Source organism: Podarcis liolepis (assembly GCF_965112155.1).
Source record: "Podarcis liolepis genome assembly, chromosome: 2".
In the NCBI taxonomy this organism is placed as follows: domain Eukaryota; kingdom Metazoa; phylum Chordata; class Lepidosauria; order Squamata; family Lacertidae; genus Podarcis; species Podarcis liolepis.
This window is the reverse complement of record NC_139555.1, coordinates 37,352,334-37,370,056: the sequence shown is the minus strand read 5'-3', so window position 1 is coordinate 37,370,056 and position 17,723 is coordinate 37,352,334. Positions and strand designations below refer to the sequence as shown.

The 17,723-nt window shown below is 43.7% G+C and overlaps 1 protein-coding gene across 7 annotated transcripts in view; it reads left to right on the top strand.

Annotated features, from left to right (window-relative positions):
• The window catches only part of TNRC6C (trinucleotide repeat containing adaptor 6C), a 429,627-nt gene that overhangs the window by 148,699 nt on the left and 263,205 nt on the right, over window positions 1–17,723 (top strand). The window lies entirely within an intron of this gene.

Here is a 17,723-nt window from a genome sequence, read left to right as displayed (position 1 = left end):
GTGTTTTATGATGACATGGGGAGCTCAAGAACTTCTTTGTCCTGTCATACTGTTTAATTTCCCATCATGATTTAGCCTGCAAGGTTTACCATTTTAGAATCGAGGTAAAGGGCTGCTTGCTAGCCTAATGGGAATTTTTAGCAAAAACATTTTTTATCATTTTGAAGATACCTGTTAGAGAAGGTGAGTTGGGAAAGCTCTCGTTCATATTTCAAAGTGCACTGAGTCATTAACATTGTGTATTTGGGTTTGATGTGGACACAAGAGACAATGTTGGGTTGAGGGCCTAGGTGCTGAACCACAGCATGATCTCTTGCTAGGAACTTCAAAGAGGAGTTCAAGGTGAGACCCTCATATGCCAGGTTCTTCTTTCTCCCAACATCATGCTGGTTATCTGGACAATTTCATTATCATTATCACCAAAAGTGAAAACCCACATCAATGCATGCAGCTGATTTTGCTTGTTCCCTTAATAGATGGGGGCTTGCTGTGCCTGCGCTCATTGCTCCCTCCTAACTATAAAGCCAGCCCCCCACTTACACATTAGACTAGATTCTGTATTGTGTGAATGGACCACTATATTCTTAGTGGTGCCCTTGGATGAAACTGTACCATGCAGAAGAAACTGTGCCATGTCTATTTATAGCCTGCAAAGCTAGATTCCTATGATCAGCATTCAGTTAGGAAAAACAAGTTTCTAGCCCTCACAGTTGTGGAAGAACCTACTCACACATCACAGTCACAATGCAGAGCCTTTATATGGTAACAGGTAGGTAGGGATGGGGGAATAGATGAGCATCATGAAAGACTGTACATCGGGTGATTGTAGTTAAAGCTGTTCCCTGTCACAGCAAATACTTCTCCCAGCTCCTTCAAGAGTCAGTCGCAAAAGTAGAGGATTTTCCAGGTTTAGTTTTCCAGTTTCCTAGCTGGTGACATACCACAGCTTTAGATTCAGTGTGGCGAAATTATATTTTGGCTGTTCCTGTTATGGTAGGGCAGAATCAATGAGCTCAGTTACTCTGAGGTAAAAAGAGAGATGAGGCCCTCATTATTCAGGGGATCTCACACTCAGTTAGCTTTAACTCACTTCTGTGTCAGATTTGCCCATTAATTCCACAGCAAACTGAATCAGACAGCCAAACAAGACACACCAATGCACATTTAAAAAGTCTTTCACCTCAGGATATGTGCTCATGTAACTAACTCTAGCTCTGTAGTAACCCCTCAAAGTAAGAGACAAGTATTTGATTTGAATCTTGCAAGCAGTTTCTATCCTTGTGGGTTAAATGCTGCTTAGGCCATCTGGCCATCTTTTAAGTCTAAGGTTCCTGGATTTCCTAAAGCCCAACCAGCTGTATGTGTCATTTCAGGAAAGGGGTGTGAAGAGGAATAGGGATAACTAAGAGGTTTATCTGAGTAGTATCATTGAAAGCCACAATAAAAGTAGCTCAGCTAAGATGTACACAAGCATTCAGGAACAATGCCATCTAATCCAAGAGGATGCCAATGTGGTTAATGAGCAGAGTCAAGACAGCTATTAGAGGCAAAAAGTCTTCCTTCAGAAAATGGAAGTCTTGCCCAAATGAGAATAAAAATGAATGCAAAATTTTGCAAATAACTTGCAGGTAGACAATAAGGGCTGCAAAACAAAACAAACAAAAAAAACCAAACGAAAAACAACCCTGAGGTTCTAAGACCAACAATACAAACATTCTTTAAATACACTAAAAGCAGGGAACTGGCTAGGGAAGCAATTGGACTTCTGGATGACAAGGGAGTTGAAGGTGTAGTAAAGAAAAAAAAGGAGACCTCAGAGAAGCTGAATGAATTGCATCTGCCTTCACTATAGGTGACAAATTAAAATTAACAAATCACTGGGTATAGATGGCATCCTCCCCACAGTTCATACACATCTGATAAAGGCACCTGGGAGCTCTCCCTGTGGGTCCACAGGTGGGCACAGTTCCCATGGTGATACCGGCTGAGATGACTCCTGGTTAGAAGCTCAGCCTGTGTTTGCCACTCTCAGGATCAGCGTACTTCATGCCAACTTAACTTACCCTGGCGTAACTTATGCCAGCTTTCTGTGCTCAGGATAGCCCAAATGCTATAATTTAATGTGCATTTGTTTACATGGTTGTGCCATAGCACACGGCTGTTGTGTGTGCCTCTGTTTTAGGCAGAGTGTGTGGTGGGTGTGCCCGGGGCATGTGATGTGTTGTCTGTTCTGGTTAGCTGCTGCAATGGCCATTGCTACAGCTACTGTATAGGGTCTGTACCATTTGTTTGCATTCCTGTACTGGCATGCACCATGGGGGTGGGTGAGGAATGTACCTGGGGTGTTTGTTTCCTTACCACATGCACCTCCTGCACTGGGTCTCCTTCTGCTGGGGTGAGAGGTTCAGCTTCTGTGAAGCAAAGAAAGAGAGGTGTTACTGGATGCTTGATAGTACCACAACCAGGATGCTATAAATTATACTTAATATTTTTACATAAGGGATGGCTTTTCAGGAGTACTCCTCGAGGTGCTAAAATGTGTCAAGGGAACTAGCCCTCAGATAAAAGAGATTTAGGATGTTACCAAATTATCACCAAAGCCCTGAGATAAATTGTGTTAGTGTGGTGGACAGAGGCACAAAAACAACAACCAGGTAATGGTGATTAAAATAAATAGCTTTAAAATACAAGATCATACCATTGCATTCAGTGTATAAAGAACTAGGGAACTGTGGTTGTTTGAGGATAATTAATATGATTAGTGCCATGTATGTTGGGAATCAGATTCCTTACCTTCACCATGAATATTCATTGAAAGGGCAGTGGGAGTGAGAAAAGGCACTCTTCTGCTACACTTTAACTCACCTCACTTATGAGTTTTGAGAGGGCGGTTAGTAAAAAGAGCTCTTCAGTGAGCAATCCTCATTAATTGTTCTCAAGTAAGGATCCCGGAAGATGCGTTTTCTGATGCAAGTGCTTCTGTTTTCTGTGCCTGCATTAGAACAAACATGACCAGTTGCTTACAACTATTGTAAACTGCCATGGAACACTGTAATTGAAAGGCAGCCTATAAATTTTTGTTGTTATATATTTATACCTTGCACATCTGGCTGGATTTCCCCAGCCACTCTGGGTGGCTTACAGCATATATTGAAACATAATAAAACTTGAAACATTTAAAACTTCCCAATACAGGGCTGCCTTCAGATGTCTTCTAAAAGTTATGTAGTTCTTTATCTCCTTGACATCTGAAGGGAGGGTGTGCCACTACTGAGAAGGCCCTCTGCCTGGTTTCCTGTAACTTTGCTTCTTGCAGTGAGGGAACCAGCAGAAGACACTCGGAGGAGGACCTCAGTGTCCGGGCTGAACAATGGGTGTGGAGACGCTCCTTCAGGTATACTGGACTGAGGCCATTTAGGACATTAAAGGTCAGCACCAACACTTTGAATTGTGCTCAGAAACGTACTGGGAGCCAATGAAGATTCTTTAGGACCAGTGTTATATGGTCCCGGCGATCACTCCCAGTCATCAGTCTAGCTGCTGCATTCTGGATTAGTTGTAGTTTCCAAGTCACCTTCAAAGGTATTCCCACATAGAGCGCATTTCAGTAGTCCAAGCAGGAGATAACCAGAGCATGCACCACTCTGGCAAGACAGACTGCAGGCAGGTAGGGTCTCAGCTGGCATACCAGGTGAAGCTGGTAGACAGCTGCCCTGGACACAGAGTTGACCTGAGTGTCCATTGACAGCATGAGTCCAAATTGACTCCCAGGCTGTGCACTTGGTCTTTCAGGGGCGCAGCCTTTCAGGACTAGGGAGTCCTCCATACCTGCCCACCCCCTGTCCCTCCAAAATAGTACTTCTGTCTTGTCAAGATTCATCCTCACTCTGTTAGCCGCCATCCATCCTCCAACCACCTCCAGACACTCACACAGGACCTTCGCTGGTTCTGATTTGAAGGCGAGGTAGAGCTGGGTATCATCCACATACTGATGAACACCCAGCCCAAACATTTATTACTGTGGATTGAGAAGAGGGAAGGGCACACAAAAGCAGCCAAAGAAGGAATGAATGTATGAGAGCAGATTTGGACACTGTTTTTCTGTGGTTTGCAATTCCATTTAAGGTAAATACTCTGGTAAATGCAACCTGCAAAAGTTGTAACAGAGTCCAGTGCAATTTTTACATTGCAATCCCAACCATGTTCACTCAAAGTAATTCCAATTCAGTTCAATGAGACATTCCATCAGGTATGTGAGCACAGGACTGCGATCAATAAAAAATTAATAAAATCAGCTCTGCGACAGAGCGGGCGGGCAAGGGATCAGGCAGGGAGGGAAGTGGTGTGAGAAGGGAGGTTAATTCATCCGTTCCCCCGGTTTTTGTTTCTCTCTTCCTAAAAAAAATTCTCTCCAAGCATTTTCTGCCTGCCACACCATCCCTACAGATGAAAGTCTGAATATTTAGAACTCTTCAGGGCAAAAGTCACTTGGAGAAACAATTCTAAGTAAATTACAGTAAGTGGGGGGGGGGGTAAGCATCTCCGTCTTCTTCAGTTACTTCTTGATTCTACATTTCCCTCCTCTAAAAACATATTTCTTACCTTCTTTTAAAGTTCCACTACCAAAACCCCATATCTATTTGCCACGCTTAATCCACGCTGTGCCTGTAAACTTCATCCACTTTGGCCAAAAGGGGGAAAGGTTATAAGCTGTTTTTAGATTCCACGTTATAATGAAAAGGGTACACAGAGCTTCATTTGGCTTGGAATCTGACACACAGATTGGTGAGAGCACAAAGTGACTGAGAAACATATATGAAAATTTAAAAGCAAACATATACAAGATGGATCTTGGGGTCCATGCACCCCACAAGCTTCAAGCAATATTTGTGATCCTAGGAACTAGAGAAGATGGGGAAAGTGCCCAGCAGTCTTAGACGTTGCTGCTTGCCAGTAATTGGCAGTCCACACCTTACACAGACATTGTGCTGCATTATACACACGCACACAGTTTAGAATGAGAAATTTCAAGTCGAAGTCCATTGGCGCTTTTCTGCTTTCCCCTGCCTTTCTCTTTAATTCCCATTACTGTATAGACATGACAGAGAGGCACTTTTTCACAGAGTACCCATGTAGCAATGTAATGCCTTCAGTCACTTTCCCATTGAGGGCTGCAGTCCCTGGCTGATGGATGGGGCAAGGTTGTTGCAGACACATTCTATCCCATTATATTGCCCTGAGGTGATAAGTAAGCAACATGGAAGGGGATTGAAAAGGACCGAGAGATTCATTGTTCGAGAGGCAGAAGCACAGGGATACAAAGGGGCAGATGCAGTGGCAGAGACTTAAGACAGTGTGTGAATAAATAATAGAGTGGCAGGCGGGAACTGCCGCACTGTGAGAGAGACCCTGGCTCCTTCCATCTTGGAATGAGGTCACCACACTTTCCATTATCCAGGGAAGAGGGGTATATGTGTGCTTGTGGAAGTATGGCTGTGCAGAGAGACAGGACTGAACTTCTCTAGCTAGGCTTTAACTGGGTCCTTTTTTTCCTTTCTGCCATGCTGTGCCGCATATGCAGATTGTACCAGCAGTGCAGCAGTGAGGAAAATGATTATGCAGAACTCCCTCTAGGTATGAGCGCATACACAGACAGACAGATACAATCACACATACTCAGCCCCCCTCTTTTCACTTCTATCATGGGGGGGGGGTGGAGAAGGGAGACCAGAGGGACCAATGACTGGTACCAAAGGAAGAACACAGTCCCCATAAACATCAGCAGGGAAGCGCCGTTCGCATTGTTCTTTTCTTGCCCGCTGCCAGAGTCTGTCTGGTTTTAATAACCATAAATCAGCTCTGGCTCATGCACTCGCTCACGGTTCTTCGGAATGGGGAGTTGTGGGGAGGGGGGGCAAGTTGGGAAACCTTGCCTAATGATAATAAAAAGGGAAATAAAAAAAAAGTCTCCAAGCTGCAAATGCGAGCAAGAGAAGAAGACAATAGCAAGATGGCTTTCTCTTCCCGGCTGTGGTTGAGAGCCTCTCTTCTGTGCCGCCATAAAGGAAGGGGAACTCAACTCTTTACAGCTTTGCCTGTCTGTTGGGTAAAGCAGCCCAGAGTGTGCAAAGCGGTGGGGTGGGGTGGGGAGGAATTAATTTGAGCCCAGCTCAAACCTGCAAATATCAACAGAGAGATGAGGGTGGGTGTGGGAGTGAGGTGTGCGAGCATATTGCTAATTCAGAGGCTTCTTTAAAGGGAGAAAGAAATTAATCAGTCATTAAGGCTTCAGGCAGAGGGGAATGAATTAACCATTTCAGGCACAGCTAGCTTTTGCTTGGCCAATTCATTAAAAGCATTGCTGAACTGTAAGCTGCCTTCCTCGCCACCACTTGGGGCCCAGCCAAGGAAGTGGCTGGGTGTATTTATGAACAATCCCTCCCACATCTCCCAATGTAATAAGACAAGAAGGGAGGGAAAGGGCCTGCTTCTGTTGTTGTCCGATGTTTATTAGAATCATTTCTCTGCTCTCTGAGCTTGCTTCCTCCCCTCTCTTCCTGCTCTGCTCTTCAGCTGGTTTCCTCATGCCTACCAGTTGCACGGAGGTCACATCATGGCATCAGGTGGCCAGGGGGCACTGCAGACACTCCAGGAGAGTCTGCAGTGCCCTCAAGCCACCTGATGCCACTCCAGAAGACTGCCTGGAGCAGAGTAGAATATGTTGAACTCCATCACCTCCTGTGCAGCTTGTTAGAGGCATGGTTCTTCTTTGAGTGGTCAGGGAGATGTGAGTTCCAATCCCACACTCAAATACGAAGCTCACTCGGTGACATTGGGCCATTTGTTCTCCTTCAACCTGACCCGCCTTGTTTTTTCTTACCTGAAGATTGTTACCCCCACAATTTAGATGGATGGGAGCATTTCTACTCCTAGATTGTGTTTCTACAGGTTTTGCATTCTGAATTCAGATTTGAAAACAAAAGAATATACTTTTGGTTTGATCTCACTGTGGCGTATAGAAATTGGTGGCTATCTTTGTAAGAATGGATTGAATTTCTAGCCATCGTGGCAATGTGCCAGAAATACTTGAACGTATATAGGATATCTCTGTGACCTAGAGAGAGAGAGAGAGAGAGAGAGAGAGAGAGAGAGAGAGAAATGCAGACTCTTGTATATGTAGCTGGTGCACCTGGATCTTCATGATAAATAATATGCTCATCCAAATGCCATTGAAGTAACTGGATGCATCTTTTGATGGAAATGAGAATGTTCAAGCAGGGTTAGCTGGTTATTGCACATGACAAACTAGATTGGGGCTAATGTTTGCTAAATGCTCAGGAACCACAAGGTGTTTTGTGGGGTTAGGGACAAGAATTCACCAGCATTTCTTATGCCTATCTGCTCTGCCCTGCAGTCCTCCCTCCCAGTGTGTTTTCCCTGCTCCCAGACTGAGGCCTCAGTCTACTCATGTGGCCTTCCCACATCTCATAATGCATTCTGGTCCGTGCATTTGAACTTCACATTTTGCATAATTCTATCCCTAGATCTTCCAGTTTGTATCTCCTGAAAATAAGCCTGTTTTTCTTCTTCTTGCATGGTTGTGTAACAGTTGTGAGGAATGAGCAAGCTGCTTCAGTTTTTGTGCAGTAAAGGGAAGGTGACATCATGTGTCGTACTGTAAGGCAACAGTGTAAAATAAACATTTTTAATGTGCAAAAATATTTACATGGTGCAAATGATATCCCATTTTAGGATTTTATTCTGAAGCCTGCTTGGAAACTGTGACACCATGTTAGGGCCCAAGAGAAGAAACTGCCTGGACATGCCTTGCTTACGAAGGGATTTCACTTATCCATGGCAGAGCACTTGTCAATATATGCTTGTTCCTGCAACTGTGGAGCTTTGCCAAATGTCCAGACTATGGACTGCTGATCCAGGGTCCACCAGACAAATTTGGTACACCCCAACAGTAGAAAAACCTGCTATTGTACATAAAGCCTATAGGAAGATTACATACAGTCCACACAATCTGGGAGGGTGAATGAAATATTTTCTTACTGCTAGTTTCAAATGTATCCCCAAACCATTGCACATTTTCTGATATTATCATTGTGAGGCCATTTATAGAGATTCACAGCCTATATGTCTCTGAACCATATGACTGAAAGGGATCTGGCTGCTTCATGGTCTAAGTTCCTGAGGGAACTCTAAGGGAGTTGTGTGGCTGGGCATTCAGTATGGAATTTTGGTCTGCTTCTGAAGACTCCATATGGGGTAATCCTGAGTGGCAGTTTGGAAACACAACTAGGGAGATGTTTCAAACTTGGGAGGAAGAAGAGCAGGGAGTGGAACAGAAGAGACTGAGAGGAGATATAATAGCTATCTTCAAATATCCCAAGGGTTGCCACATGGAAGATGGGGCAAGTTTGTTTTTTCCTGCTCTGGGGTACCCAATGGCTTCAAGTTACGAGAAAGGAGATTCTGACTAAACATCAGGAAGAACTTTCCGACAGTAAGAGCTGTTAGATGGTGGAACAGTCTCCATCAGGAGGTTGTGAACTCTCCTTCACTGGAGATTTTAAAGCAGAGGTTGGATGGCCATCTGCCATGGATGCTATAGCTGAGATTCTCCTGCATTGCACAGAGTTGGACTAGATGCCCTTGGGGTTCCTACCAACTTTACAATTCTGTGATTCTATGAGTGGCTTGTGATCCTGTCACACTGATCTTCAAAGCTGCTTACTAGAGGATTGATATTGGGCTTTTCTCAGTGAGGTTCCTTGGAGGCAGGCGCAACAGCAGCAAGCCATGTTAAGCCACATGGACTAGCCAAGTCCAGTGTAAAAACTGGCCAACAGAGCAGGCCTTTCTGCCTACTGTTCTTCATGCTCCAGTTCAAGCCAATGACTTCAGAGACCTAAGCTTGTGGTTTAGATTCGGGTATGGCCAGCTACAACCCAGATGTCCTTGAAAACCTTCTCCCCCATCTTTCTAAAGACAAGTTCAGCTTCTTCAGTCAGTCTAGGTGCCATTTCTAGAGTACCGTCAAGTTTGGAGATAAAGCAGTTTAGCTTCTCCAGGGGCTAAAATGCAACACTTTGCACATTTCACCTTGCTTAAAGGGCTGTGCGGATCAGACCCTGATGGTGGCAGTGAGTGGCAGCGGGAGAAAAAGCCCTTTCACCTCCCCCATCCTCTGTACTTTCTCTCACTAACTTAAGAATCCGAATAGCACAGGGAGGTTTTTTCCCCCTTCCGCTGTCTTTTTTTTCCATAACCAAAATAGTCAAAATCAATGATGATGACAGCACTATAAGCTGAGCAGTGGGAATGGAGAAAAACACTCTTGGTGTCAAATTTGATGTGGGAGGCAGTTAGAAGAACTTATTACCAGCTCAGTTGCCTTAGGGGATGTTGGTGGGTACATAGAAGAGTGGAATGTTAGTGAAATGGGCGAAGAGCCTGTGTCCCCCCCCCCCCTTTGCCTTCTACACGTATCATTAATGTGGAAGGCATACATTGTCAGCTATTAGTCTGGGAGGGGGGGATATTGGGGGTAGATGTCTTAGTTTGGCTGTGCTGTCTGACTCATCATGGCATCTGCATGTGTACCTCACAGGATGTTCAGCTCTTTTTCTGTTAATATCTTGTTAAAGACAGAATTTAGCAATCTGATTATGTCTATGGGAGGGGCCAGGGAAGAAAGAGAGGAGAGATCCTTTGCTCAAGCTGTCTCATTAAAGAAAAAAAATAGCTAAATATGCATTTTGTCACTGGTGTTTTATACAAATTTTGCCGCTGGCAGATGTGCCTGTGGAAAAATCACTAGCGGGTAAAGATCACCCCCCTCTCACTGCTCCCCTTTGAGAAAATCTGGGTGTATAAGATTTTGGTGCTCTGAAAGTAGCTGGCCCGTAGACTTTCGCAATAGAACAAAAAACAGGATGAAATGAAATCCAGATAAATCTAACCCAGGCAGTTAGAGATGGTTAGTAGTCACAGCTATGATCGCATTCAGTAAGGGAGAATTGTGTAGCTACCGTTCAGCTTTCTTTTTAAAAAGAAGGCTCCAGCCCTCATTGTTCAGGAAGAAAAACCTAAGTATGCATGGTCAATATCTATCACATATTATAGAAAAAAATAAAAGTAGGGAAATTGCATAACATGCACGTGGTGGAAGCAATCTCTTCGTTTTCAACTTAGCAAACTACATGCAACTTAACAACATTTGTGAACTGTCTGGTGGAAGATCTCTGCAAGACTGTGCAAAATGAGATGGATGTGAGCAGTGCTTTTTTCAAAATGAACAGAGGGACTGTATTTGCAGTTGCAAGGCAATTAGAAATTCAGCTGCCTAGAAATATATAGCTGTGTATACATAAAGGAAAGGAGGGCTGGGAAAGCATATATATTCTAAAGGTGAAGGTGGGAGGCGGGATGTGCCTAGGAGCAATAGGTAACATTATTGGAAAGAAGCTATGTATTTAAGAACAATCTCACATCACCCTATTCATTCAAGATGGGGATGATAATGTTCCTTTTATGTGAATAAACCTCCCCTTAGCCAGGGAAATGTACGCAGCATCACAAGAGGAACTCGGGGATCATGAGCTTCACTTCATTTGGGATTGTGTGTAGCTAATATTCTGGTTAAATAAATACATTTTGCTAATTGGATTACTCAGACAGCATAATATAGCGCTGGATTTCCAACACGATGCTAATAAATTGTGTGAAGAACTTAATCATGTTAGCTTCCAAAAGGCTTGTAAGAGATGAAATTAAAAAATAAGTAGAAGTTGACATCTACTGCATTTCATAGTGTCTTCATTTTCTTCATCCTTCTTAGAGTTCGTTTTAGCTTTGCTGCTGTAGATTTTTGTGTGTGTGTTTAATCTGCTTGTGATTAGGGAGGCTGGGGTGATTGAATATGCCCCAGAGGGTGGGGGTGAGAGTCTCCTTGCAATTGTCTCTCCTGCTTATACTGATTGATATCAAGGTAGAGAGAGCGAGACCTTAACTGCTGTCTTTGGGAGGCAGAACGGGAGAGCAGCTTATTTTCCTGGACATATACAGATGGAAATGAGCTGGGGAGGTGTGGAAGGGCAGCAGACACTATGAGGGAGATGAGGGAGCTTATCAAGGATGAAAGGATCCAGAGATGCAGCTTGGGTCTGCCAACCCCAGGAGGCGTGAGTTCAAATCTCAGGTTAGGTCACATTAAAAAAAAGAAAGAAAGAAAGAAAAATCACTGGATTGGTTAGTGCCTTTGTGACTTTGAGGCCAGCAGAGGCAGGGGGAGCATGAGGTAGGGTCATACTAGAGGTCTGGGTTAATGTGTGTGTATCAGCAATATCAGCAAAATGATAGTGCAGGCTAACGCAGCATATGGCTCCCATACAGCTGCCTCATCATGGGCAGTCCTGCCTTGTGGCACCTTCCTAGACTTCTGTGCAATATAACAAGGGTGAATAACTTCTGCCATTGGTTATTATGGATATTATCCTGTGAGCTCTCCCTGATTCCATGATCATCCCAGTCCTTATGCTAGGGTCTGTTCCCTGCTCTCTTTCTCTCCCCACCCACTCCACCACCAGCCCAGGCTATTACCCTAGAATCAGCAGCAACATCCATGGCCCATGGGACTGTTGATTCAGGGATATCAACTTCTTTTAAGCCTGGGGTCCTTGATGGTGTAAACAAGCCCTGTAGGAGCAGAGATTTCCATCTACAGCTGCAAGTGGCAAATGCGCTGTTAGGAACAGATAACTTGTAGCCCAGTCAACAGAATAACCCTGGGAGTTATATATAGCCTAGTATGTATTATTTATGTGACAGCTTGCTGTCAATGGAAGGACCCCCCCCCCCCTGCTTCCCTCCTTTCTTCTGTGAAATACAGTACACGGCAAAGCCAGGACTGACTCACTTTTCACTATTTAAGCTTGGGTGCAACATACACATGCAGTACTGTCAATTGTGAATTAGTAGTGCACACATATTGTCCCCCACTGGCCTGCCTGCTTTGGAGAGAGGAGCACCCTCTAAAGACTTAATGGCTTCACGTGTACTTTGGATACCTGGTTTTGATTCTTAAAATTCTGCATATAGTGCAAGTATGGTAGATAGATTTTTATTTTTTTGTTTTAGAAATGTCTTTCGCTATTATTATTATTATTGTTGTAGTTGCTGGCATCCACTGCCTTGGGCGACAATGGGAAAGTGTGCCTTTAACATGTTGAATTCCATGTGCGCTTATTTCCTATTCAATTCTTGTTCTTATTATTTTTTATACTCTGCCACTTTTGGATTTGAACCTTCTGCATCTATGTGTGTAAACCCTCGGCTGTTTAGATCGAAATTGGAAAGTGCAATTTTTTGTTTGGTAGGAGAAATAGAGGAATCTCCAAATGCCTACTGGGTAAAAGGAAGATGCAAAATGGAATAGTGGCAGACGAATACTACATTTTTTGTGTTTTGAAAATGTTAGCAGAAACACCTAAGTATGCTGCACTCCCATGGATTATTTTTTTAACTTCAACTCTGCATGGACCAAGTCCCTGCACAGGGAACTGCCTCCTCTATCTCCTTCTCCCATCCTCTTCCATCATGTTGTTGTTGTTTCTGCTGTTAAATTGATTATCCACTCTTCACCAGCAGGTCCCAGGGCAGGACATACAAATTTAAAATTCATAATTAATAACAGCTGAAACAAATTACAGTCACAGGATTAGGAACAGTGCAAAGAAATTTCCCTTGCAATACAATGGTTGCACATACCCTATTTTAAAAGTCCTCTCTGGTATGAAATATGATCCTTTACTACCCATGTATCAGACGTCCCCACCAGCTTCCTTCATTTTTAACATTCAGTCTAGCAGCCCCTCCTACAGAAACTCTCAAAAGAAGAGTTGTTCTTGCCTTTCCCCCTTCACTTGCCAGCGCTTGTTCAGGCACTGAGGCTTGAGCCTCTCAATTCAATTATATAACTAGGGGCTATGCCTCTTCTCACATTGCTCTCCATCCTTGTTTACCTGCCATCCCCAAGCCCTTACCTTGGCAACCCCCTCCCTTCATAGCTTGCCCCAAGCCCCTTTCCCTCACAACTCACCCAGCCTAGAGCAGCTGCTATGGTGGTGGCAGCAGCAGCATGGGTGTGAGTGAAGGGGAGACTTTCTCTCCTTTGTTCCCCTCCCACCTGCCAAAGGGTGCAGTAACAGGGGAAGGCAGCTACTAATGTCAGAAGGAAATAAAAAAGCCAGCATTTTAGAATGCAGCCTGGGGAGGGGGCAGGTTGGGGGTAGGTGATGGGGAGAAAGTCATCACTGGCTACAGGGGAGCAGTAGCAGAGTAGAGCAGGATGGCTGTTGCCCCAGCTTGTTCTGCCTGTTCTTCTGCAGCTTGCTTGGTCTGGCTGCCGCCTGCACTGTCCACCCCCTCACTCAGCCTGCCTGCTTGCCTGCCTAGACTGCCAGGCTGCCTGCTGGCTTATTCCACCTGCCTAACGGCCTCCTGTTCTGTCATCACACTGTAATTCATGTGGCTGCCAATTGGCAGCCATGCGAACAGCAGCATGATGACAGCCTTACAATTTTATTATATATACTAAGACATGCGTAATATGCATTGCCCCCTAAGAGCTCACCTGCAGCCAGCCAAGTTAATTAGGATGTTCTGGCCACTTTCCCAGCTGATGACTGCATAAGAAGAGACAGAAAAAAGAGAGTGGGGTGGATGGAAGCATCCTTGAGATGAGACTCACCTTAAAAGCTCTTTTCAGGGGCTTGCATTCCCAATGTAAACATCTCTCTGCTTGGGCAAATCTAATTTTTCTTTAATTTTTTCTTCTTTAAGGCAGCTTCAAGCCAATTGTTAAGGTTCTTCCTCCTCCCTCCCCTCGGGTTCTTAGTTTTTATCCTTGGCTCTCAAACAGTAAAAGAGTGCACAACCTAAAGAAAAGAAAAATAATGTATTCATCAAATTCTCCACCTGCCCCAGTCCCATCCATACCATATATTTAAAGCATTTAAAGCACATGGCTTTTTCCAAAGAATCCTGTGAAATGTAGCTTTCTAAGAGAGCTGGGAGTTGTATCTCTGTGGAAGATCCCAGGATTCTTGGGTGGAAACCATGAGTTTTATGTTTTTTATATTTTTTTATTTTTAAAAAAGTGTTTTAAATGTATTGGTGGGAAATAATAGACGATCCTTCTCACCCTCTCCAGAACCACCAGTAAGAGGAGTAACTATGATTGACAGGAATACAAAATATAAAAATGGAGATGGGCAGGTGCAACCAAGGGCATAAATTCAGAATGAAACAGGAGTGGTAACCTGTGGCCCTCCAGATGTTGTTGGACTACAACTCCCATCATCCCTAACCATTGATAGAGGTAATAGAGTTGATGGGAAACAGAGTCCAACAACATCTATAAGGTCATAGGCTCCATATTCTTGGCATAAAAGATGTTTCTTTGTTTCTTTGTTTGGTGTACAAAACTGGGAGACCAAACAGAAAACACATACTGTGCAGAGAAAGTTAGTACCACTGGAGTTTATGTTCACTTATATAGGCTGTTAAATGTGTTTTTATTAGAAGCTTGAGGAAGCAGTTTAAAGGCAATCAGTAGGTACATTAATAAGGCCTAAAGTAGACCAGGCCAAAATGAGGAAAGTCAAGAGCTGTTGGCTTTATGAAGAGGCTGGCCATATGCAAAACATGTGTCAGAATGGTGATCACATTAAAAAGTCTCAGTTCTGTGGTATGAAGTAGTTGACAAATTGCATATGGTCCCAAACTCTGCAGCATCCTCCCCTGAGATTTTGCAAAAAAATGAGGGTTAATTAGTGTGGCTGTGTGGTATTATGAAGGAGATGGCTGAAGTCTTGGAAAATCATCCAGTCACCACACACTCCAAAAAAGCATGTGATATACACACTTCATTGCACTAGCTGTGTACAATAGTCAGGAAGCACAGTAACAGACTGCCAGCATATTCTCCTTTGCGTCTTTATGATCTTCTGCAGTGGTTTCTTTGGTTGAGAAGTGTTGCTATGATGATGCACGCACCATCATGTTGCATTTATTTATAGTTTAGCTCACAGCAGGATTTAAACAACAAAACACAACCCAGCCCCCCCCCCTTTTAAAAAGGCACCAGCTCCTCAATAACCAGAACCTCATTGAAGTACTAATCATGAGGTTTTGAATCAGCTTTGTGGGTATTAATGCAAATGTGATGGGGGGGTGTTCCTCCACTCTCTCCAGGTTTAATAGCAACATCTTACACAGCTCTAATTAGCATAACAAAATTCAGTGATGAGGAGTAAAATGCTTGTCTTGTTTGATGTTTCCTGGTAATTAGCAAGCGTAATGATTTATTCAGCATTCCAGGTTTCCAAACCACAAAAGATGGCAGACACTGCTTTCAGCAGTTAGTTCTTCATGTGTTAATAATGGGGTGCAGATGAGGACTGAAAGTGCAGGGTCACAAACATATGAATAAGTATGCAAAGGCGTGCCACTGTGTGTACCTGGACACACAGATATACGTTCATCTACATGTTATGTATACAGTATATACAGTAGCAGAATGAAGTGTCTTGGAATCCATCCTTCACCTGCTACTGGTCTTGAAAACTGTCAAGATTCTAGAGATTGATTTAGCACATCTACATACTTGTCATTCTAATAAAAACCTCTGTGGAATATTTGCTAGCGTGCGTGCGTATGTGCGCATGCACACACACACACACACACACACACACACACACACACACAACTAACCAGATTTCAAACCAGTGGATATTCACAGGAGCTTCTTCCTCCCAGTTGTCCCAATCCAGCTATTGCTCACAGTTCACTGTGTGAGGCAACACACATACCCATCACCCTTGAAAGAAAGACCTGACTAGTTCAAGGAAGGCCAAATGAGTATCTTAAGGCACAATATCTAAGACTAGCGTGCCTGTAGGCTTTTCATTCCAAAGCTCTTGAGAGCATGAATTCATCTATGACCTCTCCTCTATCAGAATGAGTAATGGAGAAACATGCGTCCATTTCTTGAAAAACCAGGAGACATCTAACCCAGGCAGAAGTAGCTGTCTTTCTCTACACACACACACACACACACACACACACACACACACCATCTATGTGTGTGTGCTTTCAGAAGAGGGGGAAGCAAAGGATTAAGACAGCAAGATTATACAGGGGAAAGTTACTTAGACTCTGCTTACCAAACCACCTCACGGTTTGCCATCAGGTCCACAGTATGTTAGAACTCTCTCACTTCATAGATCATCTTTGTGGAAAAAACTCCAATTGCGTAATATGCTATTGTTATTAGTGGCACATACCTTACGTAGGCTGGCCCTAATAAAGGTTTCGCCCACTGTGGATTTTGGAGCTGTTGCTGTTTTTCCTTATGTACTGATATAGATACCTTTAGCTTTAGAGATCTTCCAGTTTAGTAGTAGTAGTAGTAGTAGTAGTAGTAGTAGTAGTAGCAGTAGTAGTAGTTTTGATTTTATTGTTTATACCCCGCCCATTTGGGTGAGTTTCCCCAGCCACTCTGTGCAGCTTCCAGCAAAATATAAAAAATAATAAAATGACAGACATTAAAAACTTCCCTAAACAGGGCTGCCTTCAGATGTTTTCTAAAAGTTGTGTAATTCTTTATCTCCCTGGCATCTGATGGGAGGGCATTCCACAGGGAGGGCAATCTGCCGAGAAGGCATTCTGCCTGGTTCCCTCAATACTTGTGGGGGTTTTTGTTTTCATGCCACTGACTCTCTTCTGTGTTTCTTCAATATTTGAAATGCTTCCATTGCACACAAGTGTCCAGTGTATTAGGCAGCCAGAAGTATATAATGCAGAGGGCATTAAATCACTTTGGATTGCAGGAAAACCATTAATCTGTGTCATGTGTGAGTTTACTGATCCCTTTTGGCTTATTGCCCTGGCTGAATGAAACCAAACTTGGTGAATATTAATAACGTATGAAAATCAGGGGTTTATGAGTAGGTAAAGTAAATGCTTTGGGCGCAGACAAGCTTCTTCTGCTGACCAAGAAGAGACTACATACACGCACGCACGCACGCGCACACACACACACACACACACACACACACCACATCACCATCTTAGTAGCATGGCAGTCAGCTAATGGTTTGTGTGTGTGACAACTACCATGACTGTAGCTCCGATGTGTGTAATGCTGCTTCCTTAGACTGCCTGTTGCAGCTGCCTCAAATCTTCTCCAGCCTTCTCTTGCTTCTACCACTTACTGAATGACAATTCAGCTTTCAGTAGACCTCTCCGCCCTCCCTCCACAACGAAGAAGCATTCATTCTTCTTGACCAAATCATACCACCTTCAGAGGCAGGCCTGCTTTAACAGACATTCATAGATGTGCTGTGCTGTTTGTCCCAGAACACTCTGCATGGTGTTCTGGAGATGTGCTTTCTTACAGTCATTCATGTTAAGAAGCTTTTGCCGTCTCGTTCACTTGAGTGCCTTAAAAGCTCATCTGTGACCAGATGAGAGTGCAGGCCTGGAAATATCTACGCGCTCACTCAGTGAGTTTCAGATCAATTTGTACCTCTTATGGGGTTCTTTTCAGTCAATTTTGTTTAACCTAGTGAAGTGCTGTGCCAAAAATTTCTCCTGCATTTCCCTCCTATGCATCCTCTGTCAATTAAAGGGGAGAAAATTGCATCCCAAAA